General features: G+C 48.7%; 1 long non-coding RNA gene across 1 annotated transcript; it reads right to left on the bottom strand.

Moving 5' to 3' along the window:
• Positions 1-1,683: 1,683 nt before the first annotated feature.
• Positions 1,684-24,289, bottom strand: LOC133103307 (uncharacterized). Its single transcript, XR_009703253.1, has 3 exons — positions 24,232-24,289; positions 1,846-1,921; positions 1,684-1,734 (listed from the first exon to the last, which is right to left on the bottom strand). It is a non-coding gene; the product is annotated as an uncharacterized LOC133103307 (long non-coding RNA).
• Positions 24,290-27,455: the final 3,166 nt, after the last annotated feature.

Here is a 27,455-nt window from a genome sequence, read left to right as displayed (position 1 = left end):
GCATGGGCCCGAGTGCCCACCACAGGCAACCCTGTCCCTTCTCTAGCCAGAGATGATTAGGCTAGAGGAGGCCACATAAGGGCCACCATTCCATGCTGGCCAGAGTGATCAATGATATGGCTTAGAGCAAGACACTAGCCAGGCTTATCAGATTCACTCTCTTGAGTATTCAAAGTAGAAAATTCCAGAAAAATGAGGCGTATCATGAGAAAATGGGAGTGAGTCCAGGTCAGGAGGTAGAAAGTGAAGTGAACACAGCCATGATGGGCTGTGAGCAAGCCGGCATCGCAAAGGAGCTCAGGGCCTCCATGTCCAGAGGTACAGGTTGTGCACTACATTCCCTTGGATCACCATTCCCATCCTTGTCTGAGAGTGGTGACCTCTGGACTTGTGCAGTGCACACCCTGAGTGACTGTACCTGGCAGCCCTGAGATTTTATTTATTCATGATTCATTTGCATATATGTATTTAGTTTCTACCATGTGGCAGTCTCTATACAGGCCCTGAGGTAGCAGCTGTGGAAAGACATTCAAAATTTCTTATATTCTAGTTGGGGGGGACAGACGAGAAACGAGTGAGTGAGAAGTTCCAAAGAGGAAAACAGAGCCAAAAGAGAGGCTGAGGGAAACAGGAGGGGGAGACCTGTCTGAAAAGCAGATGTCTGAGAGGAAGTCAGGCATGTGACAAACAGGGAATAGTTGCTCCTGGTAGCGGCAACAGCCAGTGCAAAGGCCCTGAGGTGACTCTCAAGAGCATCTGGGCTGCTTAACTCCAGAAATAACTTCTAACTCCAGTTTTTCCTGGGGTCTGATGGTTCCCTGTGCCCAGATCCCCGGACACGAGTGTCTTTACGATACCAACATATTCCCTGGGTTGACTTAAGCGGGTGCCTAATTCTTAGAGCCAAGAGAACTCAGCCCAAACCAGCCTGGGCCTCTGTCCCCAAGCAGAGTTCAGACTCGGTGTTGCTGGGTGCTCATCCATTTCTCCTGGTCTGAAGCTCAGCATCCTCACCAGCCAGACCCTGCCCAGCCGCGTCTGAAGACCGTGTTCCCAGTAAGCTATCTGCAGTTGCAAAGCCAGGATTCGTGATGTTCCCAGACATCAAAGAGGTTACAAAGATTGCAGTCACCTCAGAGCCAGACCTTTTCCTGCAGCTGCTGTTTAGACACTGAGTCTGACATGTTTTCTTTAGGCTCCGGCAAAGGGTAGAAGCTGCTGATGCCTCCCGCCACCCCCATCCCCACCGTAATCTGTGGCTCCCATGTCCCTCCGTGTCTCTGGCACTATGGCCCTGATTTTGTTTTTATGGGGTAATATTCTTTGATTCCCAAATGCCTTGTGGGAATTTGCTGGGGCTGGGAGGTGGGAACCCGAGAAACAAAAGGATGATTTACAGTGGTTCAAAAGCATCATTATAACCAGAAAATTTAATTTACAGACTTTCGGTTCTTTCATTTCCATTTTTGAAAGAGCAAAAAAAAAATCCATTGAGTGTGACCACACTGAGTCCCCCTTGCTTGGAGGTTAGTTCAAGGCATCTGTGTCTTCAGAAAGCCTTCTTGGCATTAAGCAATAAACAGGCCAAGGAGATAAAACCATCCTGTGTTTAAAAAGCTGGTCTGTCTCCGAGGCAGAATTTTTATAGATAAAACAACGGAATGTGACTCAGAGAAGTCATCTTGTAAAAATGGTCCCATGTGGACACAGATCTCTTCACTCGGGAAGTGAACCCTACAAGAAGCAGGAAGGTTTGGGGGGATTTAGATAATTCCCTACTTCTGGCTTCAAGAAGCTACCTCGAAGCCCCATTGCCCAGATGACTTTTTATGTTGCAAATATTACCTCCACACCTCTGCTGTCTCATCACCTGGAATGCGCCATCTCTTTCTCCCTGGTCATCAGAATGTCTGCACGTGTCCTGTGGAAAAAGGAATTTCTGGTCAAGTAAGTTTAAGAAATGATGAGCTCAAGAAAGATAAACAGGTTTCTTCACTGCGGGCCTCCCCGGTCTTTAATTAAAGTGCAGTTTCCCTGAGCTGTTACAGTAAGTCAGGGGGGGTCTATCAAGTCCCAGTGGCATCAGCCCAAATCCAAGTGGTGCCGCTAAAAGGGAGCTCTGTCTGGGCTGTGCTGGGGCTTACCGTGCTTTCTTCTCTGTGGCTTAGTTTCTCTCTGTCTCTCTCTTTTGATTCAGCATCTGTCTGAATGTTCATTTTTTCCTACCACAGACGAGCTTTCTTTGCATGGCAGGGGGTCTCAGCCACCGTACAGTGTTGGCTGGTGACCCTGGGGGCGGAGGGGGGATCCACTCCCAGGAGAGGATGTCCAGATCTTGGCTCACCTCGTGGACCAGTTAATGGAGCATCTGGATTTCCTGACTTGGGTCACCTGACTGCCCCTGGGTCAGGGTGGGGATCAAGGCACTGAAAGCCTCACCAGAGAGCCATGCCTGCCGTGGGGCAGGAGCAGTTCCTCCACAACAAGGGGATGCTGTCACTAGAAAAAGTGGGGAAGGGATACCAGGTGGGTGAAAATGAAACAGCGGATACCAGCACCACCTTTGATCAAAGAATCCCCATTCTGGTCAAGCATCCAGCTGAGCTGGGGTTTTGCAGACAGACAGACACCCTGGGGAACCAGAATTATCACTGCCATATGGCCTCTCCATCCTCCAAATCCCAGCCCTGCTTGACTGCTGGCCGAACGTTAGGAGCGGATGCCTCATGCCCAATGCTTTCTGAGGTCCCAGAGGGCACACTAGATACCGTTGTTTCATACTTTCTGTGTCTAACTCGGGACCCTGCACAGTCAGTGCTCAATAAATACCTGCTTGACAGAGGAGATGCAGAGCCCCCTGCACTTTTTCTGCCACAGCCTAACTCATCTCGCTTCAGTGCAGCTCCTGGTCTCTTGTCCACCTCCCTCACTAAAACGGCAGAGTCCACCTGCCTTGAGCTCTGATGACAGTGCCTGGCACGTGGTCGGAGACGCTAATTAGGGGTGGATGTCATTTGCCAGTGGTTTTTGCTTGTGTGTTGGTTAGTTTTTCCCTGTCTTTGCTCCTACCTTGCACCTTAAACTCTTTTCTTCCTCTTCTTCAAGAGCAAGGGTTCATCCTTCTAGAGGTTCATCTTGTTTGCATGCAATAAGTATTTATGGTGTATAACTATGTGCCCGGCAGGCACCCTCCTGAGAACGGTGGGTACAGGGTGAACAACAAGGACCAAATACAATTCCCGACTTGTCGAGCTTCTATCCTAATGGGGCTGTCAGACAGAAGACCCAGTAAGGCAGAGCATGGGTTCAGAGAGAGACAAGAGTGCTACGTTAGCTACAGTAGTCACGTAAACCCTCCTGGAGGACATGTGTCTGACCAGAGCCTGCTGAAGGCAGTGGGGAGGGAGCTGCTCACATCCCTTCGGAAAAGCATTCTAGGTCAAGGGAACAGAAAGTGCAAAGCCCCTGAAGCAAGACATGCTTATGTGTTTAAGGCAGCCAGAGGTCCCTGTGGCTGGAGCATTAGGGAACAAAGTTGGAGGGTGGTCTTTGGCTAACGGTCAGCAAGGAACTGTGTCCTGTCAACAACCACATAAACTTGGAAGCAGAGCTTTCCACAGTTGAGCCTTCAGATGAGAACCCAGCCCTGGCCAATACCTTTACTGCAGTCCCGCAAAGGACCCACCTAGGCTAACAGAGACTCCTGACCCACAGAAACTAAAAGATAATAAACATGTGTTATTTTAAGATACTAAGTTTGTAAGAATGTTGAACTGATTGGATTCTGGATTCCTTTTGAAGACAGATCAACAGGATTTCTAGATGGACTGGATGTAGGGCATGGGGGAAAGAGAGACTAAGGATGATGTCAAGGTTTTTGGCCTGAATTACCAGGTAAAGGGTGGTGCCATGGACTGAGGTGGGGAATGGGGAGGAAGAGGAGGTTGGGGGGTGGGGGACCCTGTGAAGAGCTCTGCTTACTAAACTTAAAAAGGTACTGCATAGAAGGTGATGTGTTTGGGATGTGTTTGGCTGTAGGGAAACCCTGGCTGGTGTCTTAAATGATACACCTATTATATGATCACAAAGAACAACAGGTAAGGAGGAAAATGGTTTTAGAATTGGCTCAGAAATTCAACAGAGTCACCAAGGACTCAGGCTGTCTCCATCTCCCTTCCCTGCCCTCCTCATTGGGTTGGCTTTTCTTTCTCTGACTTGTTACCTTAAGGTCACAAATGGCTGCCACAGATCCAGGTATTATGCCCTCACACAACCTGCGCCAAAGATAGAAGGGATTGGGCATGGGAACCTCTCCTCTGCCCCTCTCTCTTTTTATTGGGACTGAAGATTTTCCCAGAAGTCCCTCCCTTTTCCCAGTGGACCTCCCTTTCATCCCATTGGTCAGAGCGGGTCACATGGCCACACCTGGCTGCAAGGGAAGCTGGGAAAATAAGTACCAGGTTTAGCTCCTCTGCTGTTGTAAGAAGCAGGTGGAGAGGGACTGCTGGATGGACAAACAACAGTGATGCCACGGGAGTGCATTCTTCAGGGTTCTCCAGAGAAACAGAACCAATATTTGTCGATATTTATTATAGGTATTGGCTCATGCAATGATGGAGGTCACAAAGTCCCACAATCTACCCTCTGAAAGCTAAAGAAACAGGAACCCTGGTGGTGTAATTCAGTCCGAGTCTGAAGGCCTGAGAACCAGGAGTGAGGATGTCCAAGGGCAGGAGATGGATGTCCCAGCTCAGGCAGAGAGACTGAATTGGCACTTCCACCATATTTCACTCTATTCAGACCCTCAATGGATCAGATGATGCCCACTCCCACTGGTGAGGGTGATCATCTCTACTCAGTTGACGAACTCAAATACTAATCTCGTCCAGAAACACTCTTACAGACACACCCAGAAATAATGTTTAACCAGCTGTCTGGGCATCTTTTAGCCCAGTCAAGTTGACACTTAAAATTAACCATCGTATTGGGCAAGAAGGCTCCACCCTCAAGCCTCTACAAGCATGTGGTGGGTGAGTTGCAGGTACCAGTACCCAGGGGCACAGGGATGATTCAGACAGAGGTCAACTGTGTCCTTGGGGAAAGGAGAGAAACAGGCACAATTTATGACAGCATGAAAAATACAAAGGCATTGTTCTTTCCACTTCTTTACCCAACCTCCTAACTGCTCACTGAATTAAAGGGGAAAAAAGGCATTAAAATTGATACCATGACAAAACATGCCACCTTACCACCCTACCCATCATTCAAGATGCCCAAGAGGTCAAAGATTTCACTTCTGACATTACCAACACTGAATATCAATCACTTATAAATACTCACTATGCATCCAGAACTGGACTGGTTTGCATGTGGCTGTATTAACAGAAACCTGCCCATAATGGCTTGACCAAAAGAGGGTGTGTTTTTTTCCCATACCGGAAGTGTACAGGTAGGAAGTCCAAGGTTGATGTAGCTTCTCAGAAAACACCACAAGTACCTTCCTCTTCTTAAGCTTCCTGCCCTGCTGTCCGAAGCCTGTGGTTTGCTTCCTCATGGTTTCAGTGTCCTCCCGGTTGCCCAGCTCCAGCCATCACATCAGTCTTCCAGGCAGGATGAATGGAAGAAGGAGGGGGACAAGGGGAAACAATAGCCTTTCCTGATAGCAACATATCTCATCCTCACATCTCATCAGCCATCGCAGGGCCACACAGCCATCCTTAGTTGCAACAGAGGCTAATCAGCGGGTACTTTTAACTGGCATCATGTTGGTTCTGGTAGAAAGGAAGGAGGGGAGAAGGGATACAGGGCCAGCAACCAGCAGCATCTTCCGCAGCACGTCACGGGCCTAACTCATTTCAGCCTCCCTACATCTCTGTGAGGTGCAGACTGTGCATCTAGTCTAGGGACTCGGTCAGGGGTCAGCAAACTATGGCCCACAGGCCACATTCAGTCACCTATTTTAGTTAATACAGTTGTACTGGAACACAGCTACGCCAGTTGTTTACATATTATCTATGGCTGTTTTCATGCTACACAGCAGAGTTGAATAGCTGGGACAGAGACCATATGGTCTGCAGAGCCAAAAATATTTACAATCTGTAAGCCACACTTTACAGAAAACCTTGACCGGCTCCTGCATTAAATCCTTGATTCTCAACGTGTGGTTGGTGGGCCAGCAGCGCTGGCATTGCTGGGAGAAGAACCTCAAGCCCACCCAGGCCTGCCGATCAGAACCTTCCACCTGCTCACCGTGGGAGCCTGCACAGTTTACTGATCCTTTCCGAGTCTCCATTCTCCCATCTGTAAAATGGGGAGACTTATTTCTCTCATTTATCTCCCCCATGTTGCCAGGAAGAGTCAGCGAGAAAATCCATGGAAAGTGCCCATCATATGCTAATTACTTAAGAAATGGTGACTAAGGGACTTCCCTGGTGGCACAGTGGTTAAGAATCCGCCTGCCAAGGCAGGGGACACAGGTTCGATCCCTGGCCCGGGAAGATTCCACATGCTGCGGAGCAACTAAGCCCGTGCACCACAACTACTGAGCCTGTGCTCTAGAGCCCGTGAGCCACAACTACTGAGCCCACGTGCCACAACTACTGAAGCCCGCGTGCCTAGAGCCCGTGCTCCACAACAAGAGGAGCCACCACAATGAGAAGCCTGCGCACCGCAACAAAGAGTAGCCCCTGCTCGCCGCAACTACAGAAAGCCCACGGGCAGCAACAAAGACCCAATGCGGCCAAAAATAATAAATAAATACAATAAATAAATTTATTAAAAAAAAAAAAGAAATGGTGACTGATCACAAGTACTGGTCTCCTGACAGCCTCATAACCCTCACTGCCCCAGATGGGCACTTAGGAATTCCACGGGGGATAAAGAAAGACAGGGGCCTGGACTCTGGGGCTGCTGGGCACCAGGAGAGAAACATCACTGACATCCACCTGGCATTGAATTCCCTTTGGGGCTTTTATTCGACATCACACGGAAATGCTTCCACCCAGCCGTTCCCGTGTCGCTTTCTGGCTAGTTCTTTGATGTCTGCACCGGAGGGTCCTCCTCGGGCCTTAACAGACACATTTTCCCCCAAGTTGAGGCCCAAACAGTAAGACTTGTTCCTTTGACTCCTTTTGTTCAGAGCTACTCATGAGCTGGGATGAAAATGGTTCTGAGCTGCATTAGGCCCTGCACAGCAAAAAGAGCCCACAACCCCACGAGCTGACCATTCTGGAAAAATCTGGACGAGGAACCTCGAGGTCAAATAAGATGAGCTTCTCAACCTCGTCTCCCTAGCAATTTCATCTCTGCCAATACAGAAAAAAATAGAACTAAAAACGAATTTTAGAAAACCAAAAATTTAAAAAATTTTAAAACCTCTTTTAGATGGTCTATTCCAAAGAATAGGCAGCACTGAGCTTCTTTTGTGTCCCAGAAAGCTGGCCACAAAAATTCCCATCCCCTCACGACACACAAGCAGCTCCACTTCGGGGCAATTCTCCCTGTTTCCGGAAGGTGCAGGAAGCTTACCACAAACGCCCCTACCTGTTTGGAACTTCTCAGCAGCAGAAAATCACTGACCACAAAGCTTCCAGGGCAGGCATTGAAAATCAACCCAAAGACACTGCCTTTCACACGCCTCTGCCTCTGTATACTTTTTCACAATCAGGTTCCGCACTGTTCCTCGCAGACAGGATGGGCATCCAAGCCAGGAATTCTTTTAAGGTGCTCTGTATGCATAAATATGACCACCTTGAGCTTGGGCAGGAAAAGGAGCACTCCAGTTACCAGGGGCTTTCGAAGGCTTTTAATAGGAAACATTTGTGCCAAATAAAAAGGCTTCTCCTTGCATTTTGCTTTCGTTGTAAATTATCTGCTCCAAAGATCCATCCAGAAATCTCTGTGGAGGGCGAACTCCGAGGCATGGCTGGATCCGGATTTGTGGCTTAGTGCAGATAGATTTTCAGTTGCTGCATCCAAACTGCAACCAGGGGGACAATAAGAACAGAACTTCTTTTGTTCTGATTAAACTGTTTTTAATGGTCCCTTCTAGGCCGGGCCTTAGTGGAAGTCTCAACAAGGCCACTCATTGAGCCGTCCTTGAAAGAGCCAAGTGGGGCAGAGCACAAGGGAACCGTTGGGAGGGGCTGGCGGCCCTTTGCTCAGCCTTGGTGGTCCTGCCGCAAAGTAGAACAGGGCTGTTTTATTTGTTGTCTAAAATGGAAAAGGGAAGGGGGCTGGTGTGAGGCGGACTGTCCCACAAATTTCCATAATTAGTGTCTGCAACGTGTTAGAGACTCAAACATGCGTGCACACACACACACACACACAGTAACATCAAATGTCATCCCAGAGGGACAGGGGTTCCCAAAAGCTGAAAATCCAGGAGCTGGTAGAGCCAATGTACTAAGTGCAACATGTGTTTCCCTGGCCCGAGAACTCAGCCTGCATTGGGGGAGCCACATACGGACCACTGTGCTTTCATGTGGAGGCCTCGGGGTCCCTTTGGTTCCTGCAGGATCTGACACACAAGGGAAGAAACAGACTGAAATGTACCAGCCACTCACAGGTCACAACGTGCTGCCTGCTCAACACCCCTGTTAAAACCTGAGGTCCACCTGAGTGTCCTCTGAGGGTCTCCCAGGTGGACCTGAAGGATGCTGTCTATGTAACAACAGGGACCAGAGAGACAAGAAACAAAAGGTGTGATTTATCCCTCCGAGAAAGTTTCCCGTCTTTTAATTATACATGTGCAAGTGAGATTTTAATTGTGCTTATTTGTTCTTTTCTAAAGAACATACTTGGGTTCTCCCCACATCAGTGAGGTCTGGATCAGTCCTTCTCAGCCAGGGGTGAAGATTCTGGCCCCAGGGGACAGGTGTCAATGTCTGGGGACATTTTTAGTTATTCACAACTGCAGGGGGTGCTACTGGCATCTGGTGGGTAGAGGCCAGGGGTGCTGCTCACCGTCCTACAGTACACGGGACAGGCCCACAGCAGAGAAGGATCTGACCCAAATGTCCACAGTACCGAGGCTGAGAAACCCTGGGCTAAGAGAAAGTGACCCAGACCCACGGCCAAGATTGCAAGGATCCGGATCCTCACTTAGTTAAAGGTTAGGAGAGATGGAATTGCTTTCTGACTGGGGGGGGGGGGGGGGGGGGGCGGGAGGGGGAGGGAGGAGGCACAATTTCTCCCTCCCAAATGCATTCGAACAGGAAGGGGGACTGCTGCTCTTTGAAGCAAGGGCTTTGAGGTTAGTCTTTATTTGGCACTAAATCATCTTAAATTGCATGGGGAAATGGAATACAATTCAAGTTATATTACTAATCAATCTTCCAGTGGAATAAATCATGCGGAATGATATTCTATTAAATCTGTAAGTAATTAAAGGTCATGTGGACTTCGTGGGGAAAATTCTGGACTTTCATCAAGTTTCCCTCATGCTCACCCCCTCCCAAAAAAACACACCTGCTTCTATCACAGGGGACTGTCTGGAGGTAAACCATGTTTATTATGTGACATATTGATTTATTAATCACTTCCCTTTTGCTCCAAGAAGTAATGGGAAGGGGCTGATATCAGAGAACGTTGAACAGAGAAGACGGTGAAACTTAGGATCCAAATCCTGAGATTTGAGTCTCGGCCCGGCCAGCTGTGTGACCTTGGGCTACCTGCCCCTGCTCCCCCGAACCTTGGGTTTTCTCATCTATAAAAGGGGAATAAAAATAATTCCTTTCTCTTAGGGTTCTTACCAAGATTAAAATGAGATCCCGGATGCAAGCTGCTCCGCATACCCCCCAGCCCCTGGGAAGAGGTCAGGAGACGCTGGCTATGTTTCTGGTCCAGCTGTGTCCTTCTGCAGGTCCAGGGAAGCCTGGGGTAATGAGGTCCCCCCTGTATTCCTGGGGCACCCCCCACCTCTCTGCATCCACGTGATTACAGTAGCCATTAGGACACTTGTGACTTGGAATCTGCCTTCCCCTCGAGAACGTAAGCTGTATGAGAGCAGAGCAGGTCTGCCTCGGCGCCAGGCACAGGCACACAGCAAGCACTCAATAAATGCTTGTGAAATGAATGAACAGTGGACAACATTTGACCAATATCAAGAGCCTGGACCTCTAGTCCTCTCTCTGCAAGTTATTAGCTGTGGACTTGGAATAACAAAAACAACAGCCTTCTCTTTCTCTCTCACACACCTAGTCTATCAGCAGGTGCTGCCCCCTCTACCTTCAAGGTATATTCTGACTCCACCCACTTCTCACACCTGCACCCAGACCCAGGCCACAGTTCACAGTTGCTCTGCCTTTCTGGCTGCCCTTGCTGCTCTGGCTCCATTCCAGATGTCCCAGCCACCCTGGCCTCCTCCAACATCAGCACCCAGACCACCCATCAGAAGAGCCTCTTCTACTCCGCAGTGTTACAAACTAAGGGTGCTGCCGCTGAGGTGATCGCTCTCAAAATGCATTTTAGTTAAGGTTCTTCAGGAAGCTGATGACACTGATCCACGAAATGAGACAACGCCTTCACACTATCCCCCTTGGTTTCAAAAGTTTCTTGGCTCTTCCCTCCCCTCACATGGACTACTTTCCTGGTGACTAGAGGTCTTGGGGGTACTCTCTGTGGTCCCCACATAATTTTTCCTTTTATGGGTGGCTTTGAGGGTGGTAGCCAAGCACAGACTGATTGAAATCTGAGCTTTGTCTTGCATCAAGGTCCAACCCAGCATTCTCTTTTAATTTCATTTTAGCTCTTATAGACAACAAAAACCAAAGCATTATATTGAATATATTTTGCTTTTTTTCTTATTAGTTTACATTTCCTGATGCATCCAGTGAACCAGCTCCCTAGGAGTTGGATCCAACTCTGAATTCCATTAGCAATTTTTATCTTTAGTAACTGACTGCAGCACTCCTGCTGTTCCACACCATGGGTGACCACGTGGCCACCCAGGAATCAAAAGTCCCTCATCCCCCGCCCTTTCATCCTCTCTCTTCTCAAGCCACATGTTTCCATGAGCCAGGGCTGTTCTAACAAATCTCACTTCTGACACCAACTATATGCTCTGTTTCTACTCCCAACACTTCTGACACCAAAGGTGTGTGTGGGTTTTTTCCTGCACCAACCGATTCTCCAGCTCTCTGGATACCGATTGTGTATCCTACAATTCAATTCAATTCTGACACTAACGACCTGGAGTTAGACCCCACAGGTTACGGGCTCAGTCCCAAAAGACTAACCTGACATTAGATATCAAACACAAGTCCTGGACCTCCTGCACTTCTGACCAACCAGCTATAAACTGGGGGTTCCCATGACCCCTCTCCTCAGGTTCAGTAATTTGCTATAACTGCTCACAGAACTCAAGGACTACTTACATTTACTGGTTTATTATAAAGGATATTATAAAGAATAAAAATGAACAGCCAGATGAAGAGGTACATAGGGCAAGGTTGGGAAGGGTCAAACCAGGAGCTTCTGTTCCTGTGGAGCTGGAGTGCTCCACCCTCCCAGCATGTGGATGTGTTCGCTAACACGGAAGCTCCCTGAATATCAGCATTTAGAGTTTTTTATGGAAGTTTCATCACATAAGCATGATCAACTATTAACTCAATCCCCAGCCCCTCGCCCTTCCCCTGAGATGGGGAGCGCGGGTAGGGCTGAAAGTCCCAAGCTTCTAATCAAGATCCAGTCTTTCCGGTGACCAGTCCCCATCATGAAGCTATTCAGGGATCTTCCCAGAGTCGTCTCATTAGAGCAAAACATGTTCCTATCACAAAATTCCAAAGGCTTTAGGAGCTCTGTGTCAGGAACCAGAGCCAAACACCAAATATTATAACAAAAGATGCTCCTATCACCCCTATTACTCAGAAAATTCCAAAGGTTTTAAGAGTTTCAAATTATACGATAGCCTCTCCACCCCACCCCTTATCTTCCTTTCTGTTACTACCAGTATCTGTAATGCTTTTTACTCATCTGCTGTATGTTGTCTTTCTCTCTCATAGGAGCAGGGACTTTATCTTCCGTATCACTGTATTCCCAATGCCTAGAACGGTGCCTGGTCCATTTAAGAAACTCAATAAATATTTATTGAATGAATATAAAGATTTTTTAAAAAATAACTGATGACTGATTAATTACTGATGAAGAGCTTGGGTTCGGAAGCCAGACTGCTTGAGTTCAAATTCTGGCTGCTCTACGTTCCACTGAATGTCCTAGGGTATGTGATTCTGGACATGTGAGCCTCAGTTTCCTCATCCATAAAATGGGGAACAGTCGCATCCATCCCTGGGGTTGTCGCAGGATTAAGCGGGGTCCACAGTATGTGCTGACTTAGCCCAGTGCTGGCATCTCGGAGACACTCAGCAACTACCTGTGGGATGACTTAATGCCTGTATCAGTACAACCCTTAACCACTTTCAAAACACTCCCATGCTCTTTCCTTTTTAACTGATTCAGGTAGAACCTTATGGAATTACTGATATCTGGCCATTTTTGACCTACCAAAAAAAAAAACAAAATAGAGTTCAGTCTAAATACATAGGCAGAACAAGTATATTACTGCTCCTGTTTTGCACATGAGTAAAATCATAGTCACGCAAAAGCCAGGGACCTTTCCCCAGGCCACATAACGGGGAAACGCTGGAGCCAGTCTGAATCCAGAACTTCTGCTCGGTGTTCTAACTGGGACCCTGTGTGCCTTTAGAAGAAGTTGGCATATGGTGCCAAAAGAACTTCAGAATCCCTTTGTTCTCTCCTGGGTGCAGGAAAGAGGCAACCTCCGAAACAGAGGTGCCGGCAAGGGGTGGGAGCAACAGGGGGAAGGCCTGGCAGGGACCACTTTCCAGCTGAGTGGGAAATGAGCTCATTCTGTGATAAGAAGAGATGTTCCCCCACCGCCCCCCCCCCCGGGAGAGCCCCGTCCTCTAAGCACATCACACGGTTTCCTTTCTTCCCTTCCCCATCCCTCCCCCATCACTCCTCCCTCCCTCTTTCCTTCCTTCCTTCCTGCCCTTCTTTCCTTCCTTCTTTCCCTTCTTCATTTTTTAATTAAACAATGACGGGATTCCTTTCTAGCGGTTTCACAAGAGGTGAAATCACGTAGCAACCTTAATTATTTTCAACTTAATAACTTCCTGGGGTGGGGGGAGAGGCCAAGCCCCTGGTGGGTGAAATGCCTTGCTGGGTAAGCTGCTCAGAGGACGGCATTTGACCAAATACTTCTCATATTTTCCCTCTCCCCGGTAAGCGCCTTTGTTTGGAGTGAACCTTTTTTTCTCTTCGTGATAAACATGAGTGACTACAGTTGACTGCAATTTTTTCAGCTGGCTCTAGCTTCAAAGGTTTGCGGGTTTTGAATTCCAGGCTTCTAAATTACTTTTTTTTTTGCTCTCAGACACACCTATAGTAGATAGTAGAAATATGAATTTCATCTTCAAATAAAAGAGAAATAGGGAGGTGTGTTTTGGGGAGTTGTTATCAGTGGGGTCAGATTGGCGTGAACAGTTTCTAGTGATGGAAACCCTGTAGATCACTGTAACCCTCTGAGGAATGACGGGTGTGGGGACAGAGGGGGCCATGTTGCCGGAGTCCGGCCCGCCGCTGCCCAATTATCACAGAAAACAAGTACTGAGCCCTGACCATGAGCCCCTCATGGAGACAGAAAGTCATGGAGCCTCAAACCACGCTAGGAGGCAGGTGCCAGGATTCCCAATCGAGAAGCTGAGGCACAGAGAGGTTAAGCAACTTATGCTGGGTCACACAGCACCATGTGAAGCTGAACCTGAAAGTGCTTTGCCCCAAAGCCGGCCTGCCTCCCCAAAGTCACTCCTTGTACCGAAGGACTAACACTCTATGAGCAAGCAGCTATAAATCAAGACTAATAAAATACCTACTTTGAAGTGCTGCCATAGTGATTCAATGAGATAAAGGGCATGAAAGATTCTGGTACGTGATTCCTTAAGAAACATTTGCCCATTTCCTGCCTCTCCCAGCTGGCAGAATACACTTTTAAATACCAAAGACAAAGATTCAGACAGATTAGGGTTCAAACTGGGCACCCATCCTCTCCTGGCCATGTGATTTTGGGTGAGTCACTTAACCCTTTCTGAGCCTCAACAGTCCTCATCTGGAAAATGGAGCTGATGACAGAGCAGACCTCATGGGGCTGGGGTGAGAATCAAGGGAGAAAGACGAGGTGGTATTGGATAAATGTCATCTGTATTTTTAAAAAAACAGTAACAAGCTGGCAGAACTCCAGAGAAGGGCTGATCCTGGAGCGCACTGCCCAGATGGTATCTTTGATGAACCAGGAATTTTATGAAACAGCCTGAATATACCCCCAAAGATCCTTTATTCAGCATCCACTTGTGCCAGGCACTGTGCTACGCTCCACCCATGAACTGACCCAAGAGCTTTGCTATGATTCTTTCATCGAACCCTGGCAACAACCCTGGAACTAGGTCCAGGTGTCAGCTCCGTTTTACAGGCAAGGAAACTGAGGCTCAGAGAGAAGTGACTTCTTCAAGATCGCACAGTGAGGGCGGGGCGGAGGGAGAGTTTAAACCCAGGCCAGTCCACAGCACCCCTCCCACTGCCCACCCCCAGCTCTTGGTCACTCCACTGTATCACTTTCTGCCACGTTTCTATGCATTAAAGGTTCAGTATCCACTATTCTGTGTCAGCTCCTCAGTGACCTGACACTGGCATCAGACTGCACAGTCGTGACATCCTTACCCAACCCTTTTGCTGTTTAGAAATGATTCAATAAGGAGCAGATTTGAGGGAAACCTCTGGGATTCTTTTTTATAGCTACTTCCTTCCCAATACAGCTTGCAGCGCCCACTGCCAGAGGTGAATGTGGGTCAGGGTTCTCAAAAAGACCCAAATCCCACAAAGCAGCTGGCCTGAGACCTGGGCAGATATGCCCCACACCCCACCCCAAGCAGAGTCGAAGCAAATCCCTGAATTCCTGGAGCCTCCCGCCGGCCCCCCCGCCCCACTCTCTGCCCCCAGAGCGCAGGTCTGGTGGGATCTTCCAACCTCCTAGCTGGTGTCAGGAGACCAAGCCGTTCTTTGTCATGTTAATGAATCATGTTAACAGGGTGTTTTAACAGAAACATTCATCACCTTTTGTGCAACAAGGCTTTCCTTTTTTGTTCGACTTAAATGGTTAAGTAGGTAATAAACGCCTATCAGCTCCGCCACTACAGGCTGGTAATCCCTCCAAACCATAAATCATCCCGAAGATCATTATTGTCCTGATAAATCAGCACTCGGAGGAAACTGGTAAGTCAGGGTTGGGGGCTGTCTGTCCAAAGGAGCAAGGAAGAAAAGCTGGGTTTTCTCTGAGACGTTGATCTGCTGACCAGTGCGGGTCTGGGAAAAGGAGGCCCCAGCTCCCGCCCACTGAGGCTGCCATGCCAGCCCAGCGATGGTCAGTCTCTCTCCCTGCAAAGCCCGCCCCGCCCCCTTCTGTCAGTTACCAAAGGCCTTACAATGTGCCAGGCACTTTGCTAGGCCTGAGACAACAGAGAGAAGGAACCAGATGGCACGCTCGTCTGCCAGAACGAATGGTTTCCTGGGGAGCCAGCAAGGATGCCCAGTGACCCAACGCCACTTAACCACGCACGGCTGGCACCAGTAAGGAGCTGGGCAGGGGCCCGGCTCAGGGCTCCTCCTTGAGGTGGTGACGTTCATCTAAGAGGCTGGGTGGCTCTGATACACTGCCGTGGCCAGTCTGGGACCTGTTTCCTGGAACTCCCTTCTCTGCAGTGCCTGGGTAGGGGGTTGCATTCACTTCCTAGAGCTGCTATAACAAAGCACCCAAAACGTAGATGGCTTAAAATGACAGGAATTTATTCTCTCGAAATTCTGGAGGCTAGAAGTCCAAAATCAAGGTATCAAATTAGGGCCAAAGCCTTTAAGGGAGGATCCTTCCTGGCCTCTCCCAGCTTCCGGCGGCTCCGGTGTTCTGGGCTTATGGCTGCACCCCTCCAATCTCTGCCTCCATCTTTACGTCGTCTTCTTTCCATGTATCTGTGTCCACATTGCCCTCTCCCTTCAAGGACACCAGCCCTACTGGATTGGGAGCCCACCCTACTCTAACAGGACTTCATCTTATCACCGCAACTAATTACCAAATAGGATCTGCATCGACCCCATCTCCAAATGAGATCACGCACTGAGACCCTGGGGGTTAGGACTTCAGCATATCTTCTTGGGGGCGGACACAATTCGACCCATAACCGGGGGCTGCCACTGCCCCCCCTTCTCCTGGCTCCTCCTTCGGTTCCTCCAGCTCCTGGGCCGGGCGTGTGTTCAGCTCCTTGGTGAAGGTCCCGGCCATAGCAAGACACCCCCATCACCACGGTCAGAGGAGACAAGAACCAACACAGGTTCCGGTCCGTCCTCGTGGGCTCCAGCTCACGCTTGTGGGTTCTGGAAGGTTCATCCCCCACTGAACATCCATTTTCCTGGTCCCACTGCCTGCCCTGCAGATCCCAAGTGCCAGCGTTGGCCTGTGCCTCCTCGGATCCCCCTCTCTGCTTCTGTGCTCTCCTCTTGCCGCTCCCTCCAGAGCTTGGCACCTGGGCAGCTGCTCCTGCTGTGTCACAGGCCCAGGGAGCCAAAGACCCCTGGCTGTTGAGGTCCCAGCGGCCCTTAGCCGACGACCGAGAGTCCAGCCCCTGCCTCCAGGTAGGCTGAGCTCCGAGTGTCACTCACACTCTGGACAGAACTCCCACCAGGCGGGGTCCTGAGCTTGGCATTGGGCGCGCCTGAAAACCCCCCATGCTTGGCGTCCTCCCACCCTGTCCAGCTGCCCTGGACACACATCCTTAGGAAGTCACGGGCGTGTGAATCCGTGTCTCAGCGTCTGCTTCAAGGGGACTCGGCCTAAGGCAGAGACATTTAGCAAAACTGGTTTCAAACAGCAGGTTACAGGTCAAACTGACTGTGTTAAAGGTTTGAGAAGCCAAAACCAGAAGGATCAATGAGCCAACGAGTGTGTGTTTTAAGCCATTTCTCCATCGGGCCATGCTCTGTATCAGTGGGGGCCACACGGGGCTGGAGGACGGACAAAGGAGAGACCCTGACGCACAGGCCCGATAGGTGCAGTCACACAGGTTGCCCTGCCCCGGGGACAGGAAATCAAGCCCAGTAGGACGGAGGAAAGGGTGACTTTTCTTGTTAACATTTTGTTTTGGAAGTAATTTTAGACTTGCAGCAAAGTTGCAAACACAGTACAGAGGGTTCGGCATGCCCCTCACCCTGCTCCCCCTAATGTTAACATCCCACCTAATCGTGGTACAGGGGCGTCCTGTACAAATTCACACAAGGGTCCCCCTGGCTGGCAGGAACACTCTACCCAGAGGGAGGGGTCACTCAAGGAAACTGCTGTTGCAGGAGGGGGTAACCCTACCCTGTCCCTGGGGCTGGGGTGAGGGGTGGTATTCTGGGAAGGCAGACCAGCTTGTGCAAAGGTTCGGAGGAGAAAACATATGGTCAGCTGGGTGCAGCTGGAGGCTGGGGTGTGAGCGGAGGTGGGGGCATGCTCCAGGCGGAAAGACTGTCAGCCCCAGGTCCACCATACTGATCAATCTGGACTTGACCTTAGATAGGGGGACACCTGGCGGTCTCTCAGGGCGTCACCCGCACCCCAGAGCTTGCTGTCTTCACTCCGAGACAGAAAGAAAGAAAGTGGGCAGGTGAAGATGTGCCAAAGAGGAGACACAAAGAATCCCTTGAGAAGCTGGGTACACAGGACCCGTTGCATGCGGTGGGGTCACATCCTAGCTGGGGCAGCCATGGGCCTGCCTGACCAGTGCAGGAGTGACTTTGCCACCCTGAGGGCTTTGCCGGTCCCCTTGGGGCCCAAGCCATCCCCCCTCTCTTCCAAGCCATCCCCAGGCCTGGCCCCTTCCTCCATCTGTCCACCCTCTCCAGTTAACTCTACCCCAACCTCCTCCCCGCAAGTGGCCGGGAAACAGCCTTGCCCCTCCCTCCTGTCTCTCTCTTCCTCCTGGAATTCCTGAGGGCAGCTCTGGCTCCACCGGTCAGCCTTGGGCTATCTTCCCTCAGAAATAAGTCTGTCTCCTCTCTGATAAGCCCTCGGGGGAGGTTTGGGCATCCAGGAGGCAAGGTGCTGATCTAATTAGCTGAGTAAAGCAATTGACACTCAGGTGTGAGCGACTTAGTGGCCTCACCCAGAGGTGGACGCCTGCGGGCCCCAGTGGGACGCAGAGGAGTCAAGACCACTGTGTGCGCAGCGGCGGGACAGCGGATGGGGAGGGGCGCGGAGGTGGCCGCCCCAGGAGTGCTAGAAACTCCCAGAAAGGACTCACGTGGTTGTTTCTGGAAGTGGAAGGTCACTCCCATCTATCACCTTTGCAGGGGTTCTCTGCTCCCACGCCATGCTCCTAACCCTGGGAAGAGTCTTGCCTTTTCATTCAGGAAACTCTGCCCAGCTCTGTGCCCAAATCACTCCCAGCCGCCCCCAAAGACCTCCAAAGGCACTGTCACTGCCATAACCAACGACACAAATCCACCAACGACGTGTGCAGGGAATGACTAGGGAGAGGGGTCACCTGGGGGGTCCGGGAAACCCTTGGGTGGCCGTGGACTTCTTAAGACTGTTTGCACATAAATTTTCTTTAATTTGGAAATGAAACAGGCGTCATCATCCCCACTCTCCTTGTGCCAGCCGGGTGATCTCGAGCAACCATTTAACCTTTGTGCCTTGTTCCCCCATCAGTAAGTGGCGTAAGTTCCTGTTCCATGGGGTACTTTGAAGACTGCAGTGGGATGATACATAGAGCACCGATGAAGCTCTGGGTAAATGTGAGCTCTGGTTCTCAGTTCCTGACAGCAGGGCATACTTGGAAACGATCTTTCTGGAGGTCAATATCGGAATATAGATCAAAATTTATTTTTAATTTTTATTTTTTTAAATTATTTATTTATTTTTATTTATTTATTTGGCTGTGTTGCGTCTTCGTTCCTGTGTGCAGGCTTTCTCTAGTTGCGGCGGGCGGGGGCTACTCTTCGTTGCAGTGCGCGGGCTTCTCATTGCACTGGCTTCTCTTGTTTCAGAGCACGGTCTCTAGGCGCGCGGGCTTCAGTAGTTGTGGCACACAGGCTCAGTAGCTGTGGCTCGCGGGCTCTAGAGCGCAGGCTCAGTAGTTGTGGCGCACGGGCTTAGTTGCTCCGCAGCATGTGGGATCTTCCCGGACCAGGGCTTGAACCCATGTCCCCTGCACCGGCAGGCGGATTCTTAACAACTACACCACCAGGGAAGTCCCTAGATCAAAATTTAAAACACAGTTCTTACTAGCTATGATCTCATATATACTTAACCTCTTTGTGATTCAGTTTCCACACCTGTAAACGGGACTAATAGTGACTGTTTCAAAGACGGCTGTGAGGATTAAATTAATTAATAAACGGAAAGCACCTTAGACAATGCCTGGGACCTAGTAAGTGCTTGATTAATATTATGATGGTTATTTGACCTAGTGATTCTACTTTTCCGATTCTAATTCCAATTTTCAGTTTTATGATTCCTCAAGTGCCTCACAATACATGCACAAGGCTGTTTGTTGCAGCAGTATTTGTAACAGCAAAGAATTAGCAACCACCTAAATAGCTACCCATAGGGGAGGGAATAATATACTACAGATCATCCATACAACAGATTCTTTGCAGCTGTTAAAAAAGAATGTCTTGGGGGATCCCTGGTGGCGCAGTGGTTGAGAATCTGCCTGCTAATGCAGGGAACACGGGTTCGAGCCCTGGTCTGGGAAGATCCCACATGCCGCGGAGCAACTAGGCCTGTGAGCCACAATTACTGAGCCTGCGCGTCTGCAGCCTGTGCTCCGCAACAAGAGAGGCCGCGATAGTGAGAGGCCCGCGCACTGCGATGAAGAGTGGCCCCCGCTTGCCGCAACTGGAGAAAGCCCTCGCACAGAAACAAAGACCCAACACAGCCATAAATAAATAAATAAATAAATAATAAATAAAATTAAAAAAAAAAAAGAATGTCTTGATTTAGACTGATGTCCAAGATGTCCCTAAAGTTAAAAAAAGGAGGTGATTAAATAATATGCAGAGTGTTATCCCATTTTTGTTTAAAAAATATTGTCGGGATATGCAAAAAAAATTCTAAGAGAATTTTCACAGAATGCTGATTTCTGGGGAAAGGGATTTACTTTGACATTCATGTTTCAATATTTTTACGATAAGACTATATGGCTTTTATAATCTAAAAATAGTAATATAATAATAAAGAGACATTGAAATGCAGACGGCCGTCATTGCCCTCCTCAGAGGAGGCAGAGGCTGAGCTTCTAGGAGGTGGTGGGAACGGACCAGGCAAGAGTCTGGCTCTGGAAAGGGGGAGAGCCAGACTCCAGGGGTCAAATTCCACTGCAGTGACCTGGAAAGGGCTGTCGCATATTTTGCAAAAGGAACGTCAGCGCATCAAGTGTGACTTTGACCTCGGGGATCCGAGGGCCAGCCCAGGAGACACTTGCTATTCAGAGGTGCAGGAATGGGACGTGCAGTGCCCTGTGTCAGCCAGCTCTGGCCACCTAGAGAGACCTCCGGGCTGCTCAGACCAGGGAGACCTTGGGCTCAGAGCTGGCAGACCAGGTTCCTCCACTTTGGGATGTGGCGGCTTCAAGGTGGGAGAGGAAAGAGCAGACAGCAGGACAGAGGGCCCAGGTGGTCACAAGCCTCCTTTCCTTCCCTCTCACTCGGACATTCCTTCCCCTGCAGCCATTCAGAATCCACAGAGCTGTCCGGGTCACAGGCATAACGAGAGTGAGAGTTCCTGTGGGCTTTCTGTGGGCAACCACTGGGTGCTAAGCACTTTTTAAGGCTCATTTTATTTTCTCTCCTGAACAAGTCTGTGGGTTAGCTTATTATCTCCCTTTACACAGTCAAGAACCTGAGGCTCAGAGACTTGAATAATCTATCCCAAACCACACACATTGCAAACTGCGGAATTTACAAATTTGTAATGTGTGCATCTTTTTGTACGTATTACAATTTTTACTACTTGTAAAAGCTGGAATTTAAACTCATATGTTGAAACCATCACACACACACACACACAAACATGATAAATAAGCCAACCAATATCCAAGAATGCATTGCTGGAAAGTTCTCTAGAGATTCATTTCATTGTCTGACAAATATCGATTGAGCATCTACTACATACAATGCACTGCTCACCTGTGCTAGTCTTGAGATGCCTGCTAGTACCTTTGAACAGTGCCTGACTCCTAAAAGGACTTCAACCAGTGTTTTTGAATGAATGAATGAGTGAAGGAGTGAATGAACAAACGTGAATGACAATTTTTACATATACTTTTAACACTGAAAAGCTACCCTAAAATTCCTGGGTCAAAAAATCTGGTAGATGTACCCTTTGGATGAGTAGGGAAAGAGACAGACTTGTCCTAGAAGACTATGACAACACATAGTTCAAAAATCTAAATGAATGAATAAAATAACTCTCCACTCTAGTCCTATAACACCTCAATCTATGAAACTTTAGCATTTATCTAAAAACTTTTCACAATAACTTTTAAAATTGGGCTGTCTTATACTAATGTCTGTGAGCAGGACAGGTAATGAGGAAAAGCAAGTTTAGTAAATGTTAGTTGTGGAACTTAGGCCATGGGGATACGGGCATTTGCTATCCACTTTTCTATAAAATCTATAAGATGTCAGCGGAAGTTGCAGGGTTGGGCGTCAGGAGAAACCTGAAGCTACCCTTCTGCCCCTGCCCCTTCTCCTCCTCCCTAAGGAGACTAAGGCTGGGATAATACGCCAATGCTGGCAAGGCTCCCATATATGTTGCTGGTGGTACAATTCCTCTGGAGGGTAATCTGGGACTATCCATGAAAATTCCAAGTTCACATGCCCAGCCATGCCACTTCTAGGAACTAATCCTAGAGATCTCCCCTTGCACAGAAGCAAGACCATTTTTGTACATGGTTATTAAATGCAGTTCTCTTTGTAGCAGCAAAAGATCAATCACAATCTAAATATATCCAACAAGGGGGGGCTAGTTATGACACATCCGCAAAGTGAATTTCTTCATGTATGAAAATCAAGAGCTCTTCAGAAGATCGTTAGAAGGAAAAAAGCAAGATGCAGAAAAGTGTGCATAATGTTCTACCTTTTATGTGAAAATGGGGGGAATATATATTTGCATTGCCTTTTATCTATAAAAATGTCTGGAAGGATAAACAATGAACTACTAATAGGGCTTTCCTGTTGGAATGGGAATTGGGTAGACAGAGGGTTGGGTGGGAGGAAGACTTTTCACTGTTTACGTTTATACAGGTTTTGAATTTTAAACTGTATGAATGTAGCTATTCAACGTGTTAAACAATTTCTAAAATTAAAAAAAAAATTTGGCCGCACCTCGCAGCATGTGGGATCTTAGTTCCCCGACCAGGGACTGAACCTGTGTCCCCTGCTGTGGAAGCGCGGCCTCCTAACCACTGGACCACCAGGGAAATCCCAAAGTGTTAAATAATTTTTAATTATTCTTGAAATTCTTTTAGGATAGCTTAAAAACACCAAAAAACTTAAAATATCAAGTGTGGGTGAGAATATGGAGCAACTGGAAAGCTCATGCATTGCTGGCCTGAAAGCACAGTAGGTTGTACATTTTGGAAAACTTTGGGTAGCAACTACTAACGCTACGCACATCCCCGCCCCACTCCGGGACCCAGCCACTCTCCCCGTGGCATGTGCAGGAGCATGTGTCTATCCCCACAAAAGATAAGCACAGGACTGCCTAAAGCAGCTTTGTTCCTAAGAGCCGAGAACTGGAAACAAGCCAAATGTCCATCAGAAATAGAATGGATAAATTATGGCATGTTCACACAGTAGAATACTACACGGCAATAAAAAATAAACCAGTACACAACACTGATGAATCCCACAGACATTATGCTGAGAAATAGAAGCCAGACGCAGAAGAGAACGTGCTGTGCGAATCTATTTCCATAAAGTCCCAAAACTAATCTATGGTGAGAGTGTTGGGGGGACGAGGAGAGGTATTGCCGGGGAAGAGATCTGAGGAAGCACTGTGGGGGGATGGAAATGGTCCATATATATGGAAAAATGTATCAAGCTGTGTACTAACAACGTGTGTAGTTAATATCAAAGTTGTAACTCAACTGAAATGAAAATCCCTCAGAACAGTTTGGCGGTTCCTCAAAAAGTTAAACATAGAGTTACCAGATGACCCAGTGATTCCATTCCTAGGTATCTACACAAAATAATTGAAAACACATTCAAGTCTGGACCCAAACAAACACCGGACACTAGCGTTCAGAGCAGCGCTATTCACAATAGCCAAAAGGTGGAAACAACCCGAATGTCTATCAACTGATGGCTGGCTGAACAAATCGTGGAATATCCATACAATGGAATATTATTCAGCCACAAACAGGAATGAAGTACTGATACCTACTACAACAGGGATGAACCTTGAGAATGATATGCTGAGTGAGAGAAGCCAGACACAAAAGATCATATGTTATATGATTCCAATTATATGAAATATCCAGAACTGGCAAATCCGTAGAGACAGAAAGTAGACTTGTGGCTGCCAGAGGCTGGGGGAAGAGGGGAAATGGGGAGTGAGTGCCTAATGGGTGTGGGGTTTCTATCTGGAGTGATGAAATGTTCTGGAACTAAATAGTGGTGATGGATGCACAACATTGTGACTATGTTAAAGGCCACTGAATTGTTCACTTTAAAATAGTTACTTATGTTACATGAATTTCATCTCAATTTTTCAAGAAGTAAACAAGCAAAAAAACTATGTAAAAAAAATCTCTCCGGAACTTACACTGGTGAAGACCCCATTTGCTGCATCTCCGGAGTCCAGTACAGCCAGATTTTCCCCTGGGGATGGACAAGACAGACACTATGTTGTCCAGAGAGCCCCAACTCACTAGGGGCCCTGGCCTTAGGGCCCATGTTGTAGGAAAGCTCCTCGTCTTCAGCCACAAGAAGCATGAGCCTGAGGGGACACGTGGGAGATGCAGTCGGCGGGCAGCACGTCGCAGCCGCTGTGTGTGGTCTCCTCGGGAGCCTACAGATCCCAGCCCTGCAGCTCTAGCTGGGTGATCAAGGGCAAGGTCCTTCCTTAGTCTCTCTAAGCCTCTTTCTCCCCTTCTGTAAAATGGGAGTAAGAACGACACTTACCTCACTGAGTCCAGGAGAACGCAGTGGGCTAGAACAAGTAAGGCACTTGGAACGGATTGGCCCATGCTGAGCTTGCAATAAATGGACCCAGGCTAGGTTAGTCAGCATCAATGCCACTCAGTGCTAAAGTTCCTGTTGGAACTCTTGTGAGATGCACTTCTTTCCATCGGAGTTGACGAGGGCACTGGATCTGAGCCCGGGGCTGCTGACCACCGTCTTTCTTAGAGACCATCTGCCTAGAAAAGGAGACAACACAGAGAGAAGCGTTGTTGGAGCATCCGGACACAGCCTTGCCTGAAGCCATTGACTCTGCACTTTTATGTTACGTGAGCCGATATTTATTTTTCGGTTAAGCTGGTTTGATTAGGTTTTCTGTCACTTGCAACCTGGAGAGTCCTGCTGATGCCGAGGCAGAACACACAGAATGGCTTTTGAAGTTGCTTCAGTGCCACACCTCCGTCATTTGCCCTGGGAGTTCCACATAGCCGGCTGCCAGCTGACACTCCTGCCCAACAGGCTCGGGCTCCTCTGGGAGGCTTGGGGCAAATCATCAAGGCCACCCAACCTCCCTCCTTTACGCCTGAAACCCTTTCTTCCCCTGACCCTCCTGTCCCCTCATTTCTTCTCCCTCTTCCCCTTCTCGGAGGCTGTCTTCTTTCCTGCTTTCCTAAGAGGATGAATTAAGGACCAATGAAGGCTGAGTGTGGAGTTTGGAATCATCCACCCCAGACATCAGAGATCAAGCATCAAGTAATCTCTGCTGAGATTACTTAACCTCTCTGAGACTTGGTTTGCTTTTCTGTAAAACGGGGATAGTACTTCCTATTCATGAGTCTTATAAATACGCCGTGCGCACCGTATGGCCCATAGGAAGTACTCATCCACACTGACGACTATTATTAAACTTTACCTCCTCTCCCCAGTCCTTGGCTCATTAATGCCCATTGCCATCGGTGACCTTGAGGACTAAAGAGGAGACCGAGCCCCTGGCCATCTCCCGGGTGGTCTCCATGAAATCATCTGCAGACACTGTTAGCTGATGACTTAACTCTTCAAACAAGGCCCACCCCAGTGAAATGCCTGCCTGCTCAGCCAGGTTTTAAGAATATAAATAGCACCATCGGCAAGACTCAAAGCCCAGGGCCAGGTAATGACTACCCCTCTTGGGCCTTAGTCTAAGGCAGGTTCCAGCCTGCTATGCAGGGCCTGGAGCTTCTCTTAGGTGAGGCTGTAGCAAAGAGCCTCGCCTTGCATGGAGCGTTTCACTTCCACTTAAGGAATAAGAAGCACGTGGGAACTCTGCTGCCGGTCCTCTCAATCCCCAGGCTCAGCACTCTTACGGCAGAAATGGAACAGTCTATGTATGAATGGACATTAGCTAGAGATGCTAGGAAAGCCATAACTGAATTTAGCCTGTGAACGAATTGGAACAGTATGCCCACCCTAAACCATCACTGGGGATGCTCCTGGGCTGTGATATTATTACTGGAGACTTTTCCATTCACAGAGCACTCTTCAAACATCCTGCTACTTGTGTAAGATGCTTACCATCACATGAGGCTGAGGTCACACCCCAAGCGTCCTTGCATAACTGGGATTCTCTCGAAATGACACAGATCAGTCCAAGGCATTCTGGAAGTCATGGAATATAGTTTTGTGAGCTGGGTGTAGGCTTTGGAGCCAGTCTCTCTGTAAGGATTGGGAACTGAGTGGTGAAAATGAAGTACACTGTCTGCATTTGACTTTTTTAAGCGCAGTGCAATGCACAGCAGTTTTTTGTACCGTTGTCTCCTCCTCTACCCTACACTGCAAACCCCTGAGGGGCAGGGTGGGTCTCGTTTGGCTTTGTCTGCTAACAAGCTGGCTTAGTTTCCTATTCTGCTAAATGGGGATCCTAGTGGTTCCTGCTTCGTAGGGCTGCTGTAAGGATGAGTGGCAGCTGCCTTTGCTGAGCCTGTATCCCGCGCAGGGCATCTAAGTGTGTTACAGGCATGACTTCATCTAATCTGGGCAACATCTCAATGAGACAGGTACTAGTGGCGTCCCCAGATAAGAGGGATTTACAGATGAGGAAACTGACGCAGCGGGGGCCTGAACAACTTGCCTGAGGTCACAGACCTAGCAAGTGCTGGGGCCAGAACTGAACCCAGGCATTTGGAGAGTGGAGCCCAGCTTTCTGACCACCAGCCCCACCGCTCCCTGGTTCAACACGATGATGGATGTGAAACACACACATGGCACAGCATCTGCACCCAGCTGCCCATAAACTGTACATCTGATTGTTATTCATGCTCTCCACAGGACTCCACACACATTGTGGGACATCCATTAGTCAATATTTAGTGAATGGATTCACGCAATTGGTCATGAAATACTGGTTGAGCTCGTGCCATGCCCAGGGTACTATTCTAGACACAGGGAATGGAGACGTGCGAGGCCCCTGACCTCCGGATGCTTCCATCCCAGTGGGAGAGGACAGGCAGTGGCCTTACAGTCAGCTAGAGTATCAGATATAGTATAATGTCAGAGGTGACGTGAAGCAGCCCAAAGGGAAAGAGACGGACAGGAGCTGAAAGGGAAACAATTTAGAGTTTGTTTGAAAATGTGGAATTTTAGAACCAGAGGGGCAGTGAGAAAAGTCCCAGAGGGGATGTATTTGTGACTCTGTCATGCTTTGGTCAAAGTAAATGCCACCACATAGCAGTGAAAGTTACACCAGGGGTTTTGAAATGGCAACAGAGAGGGATGGTTGATGAGGTCGACCTGGGGGTGGACTCCTTACACACACACCCCTGCCCGCCCCGGCTTTCAGAGCCGACGGCACAGTGTGAAGACAGGACCAGGCAGCCCCCAGCAGATGGCATCCACATACGCCCCCGCTGCCGGCTTAGCTGTCCTGGGAAGGGGCCTCCCGAATCCTGTATTTTGCCTTCTTTGCCAAAAGCTCAGCACAATCTCAAATAGGATGTCCTTCATCTGTGACCAGTACATAAGAACCAAGAACACCGGAATGGAATTTCAACGGGGTAAATAAAATGTAGATGCTAAACCCTGAGTTGCAGCAGCTGGACAAGTGAGAGGCCAGTGCAGATGGGGATTCACAGGCGCAGGAGAGTATGGCCGGCTTTCGTGGGTGCAAATCATGCAAAACGGGGTGGGTAGATTTGCAGAACACTGGACAAGAAGAAAAAGAACTCAGGTCTGCGTGCAACTGTCCTCCGACG

The sequence above is a fragment of the Eubalaena glacialis genome, chromosome 13 (genome assembly GCF_028564815.1).
Source record: "Eubalaena glacialis isolate mEubGla1 chromosome 13, mEubGla1.1.hap2.+ XY, whole genome shotgun sequence".
NCBI lineage: Eukaryota > Metazoa > Chordata > Mammalia > Artiodactyla > Balaenidae > Eubalaena > Eubalaena glacialis.
The sequence above is the reverse complement of the archived record's forward strand: the minus strand, read 5'-3'. Positions and strand labels throughout refer to the sequence as shown.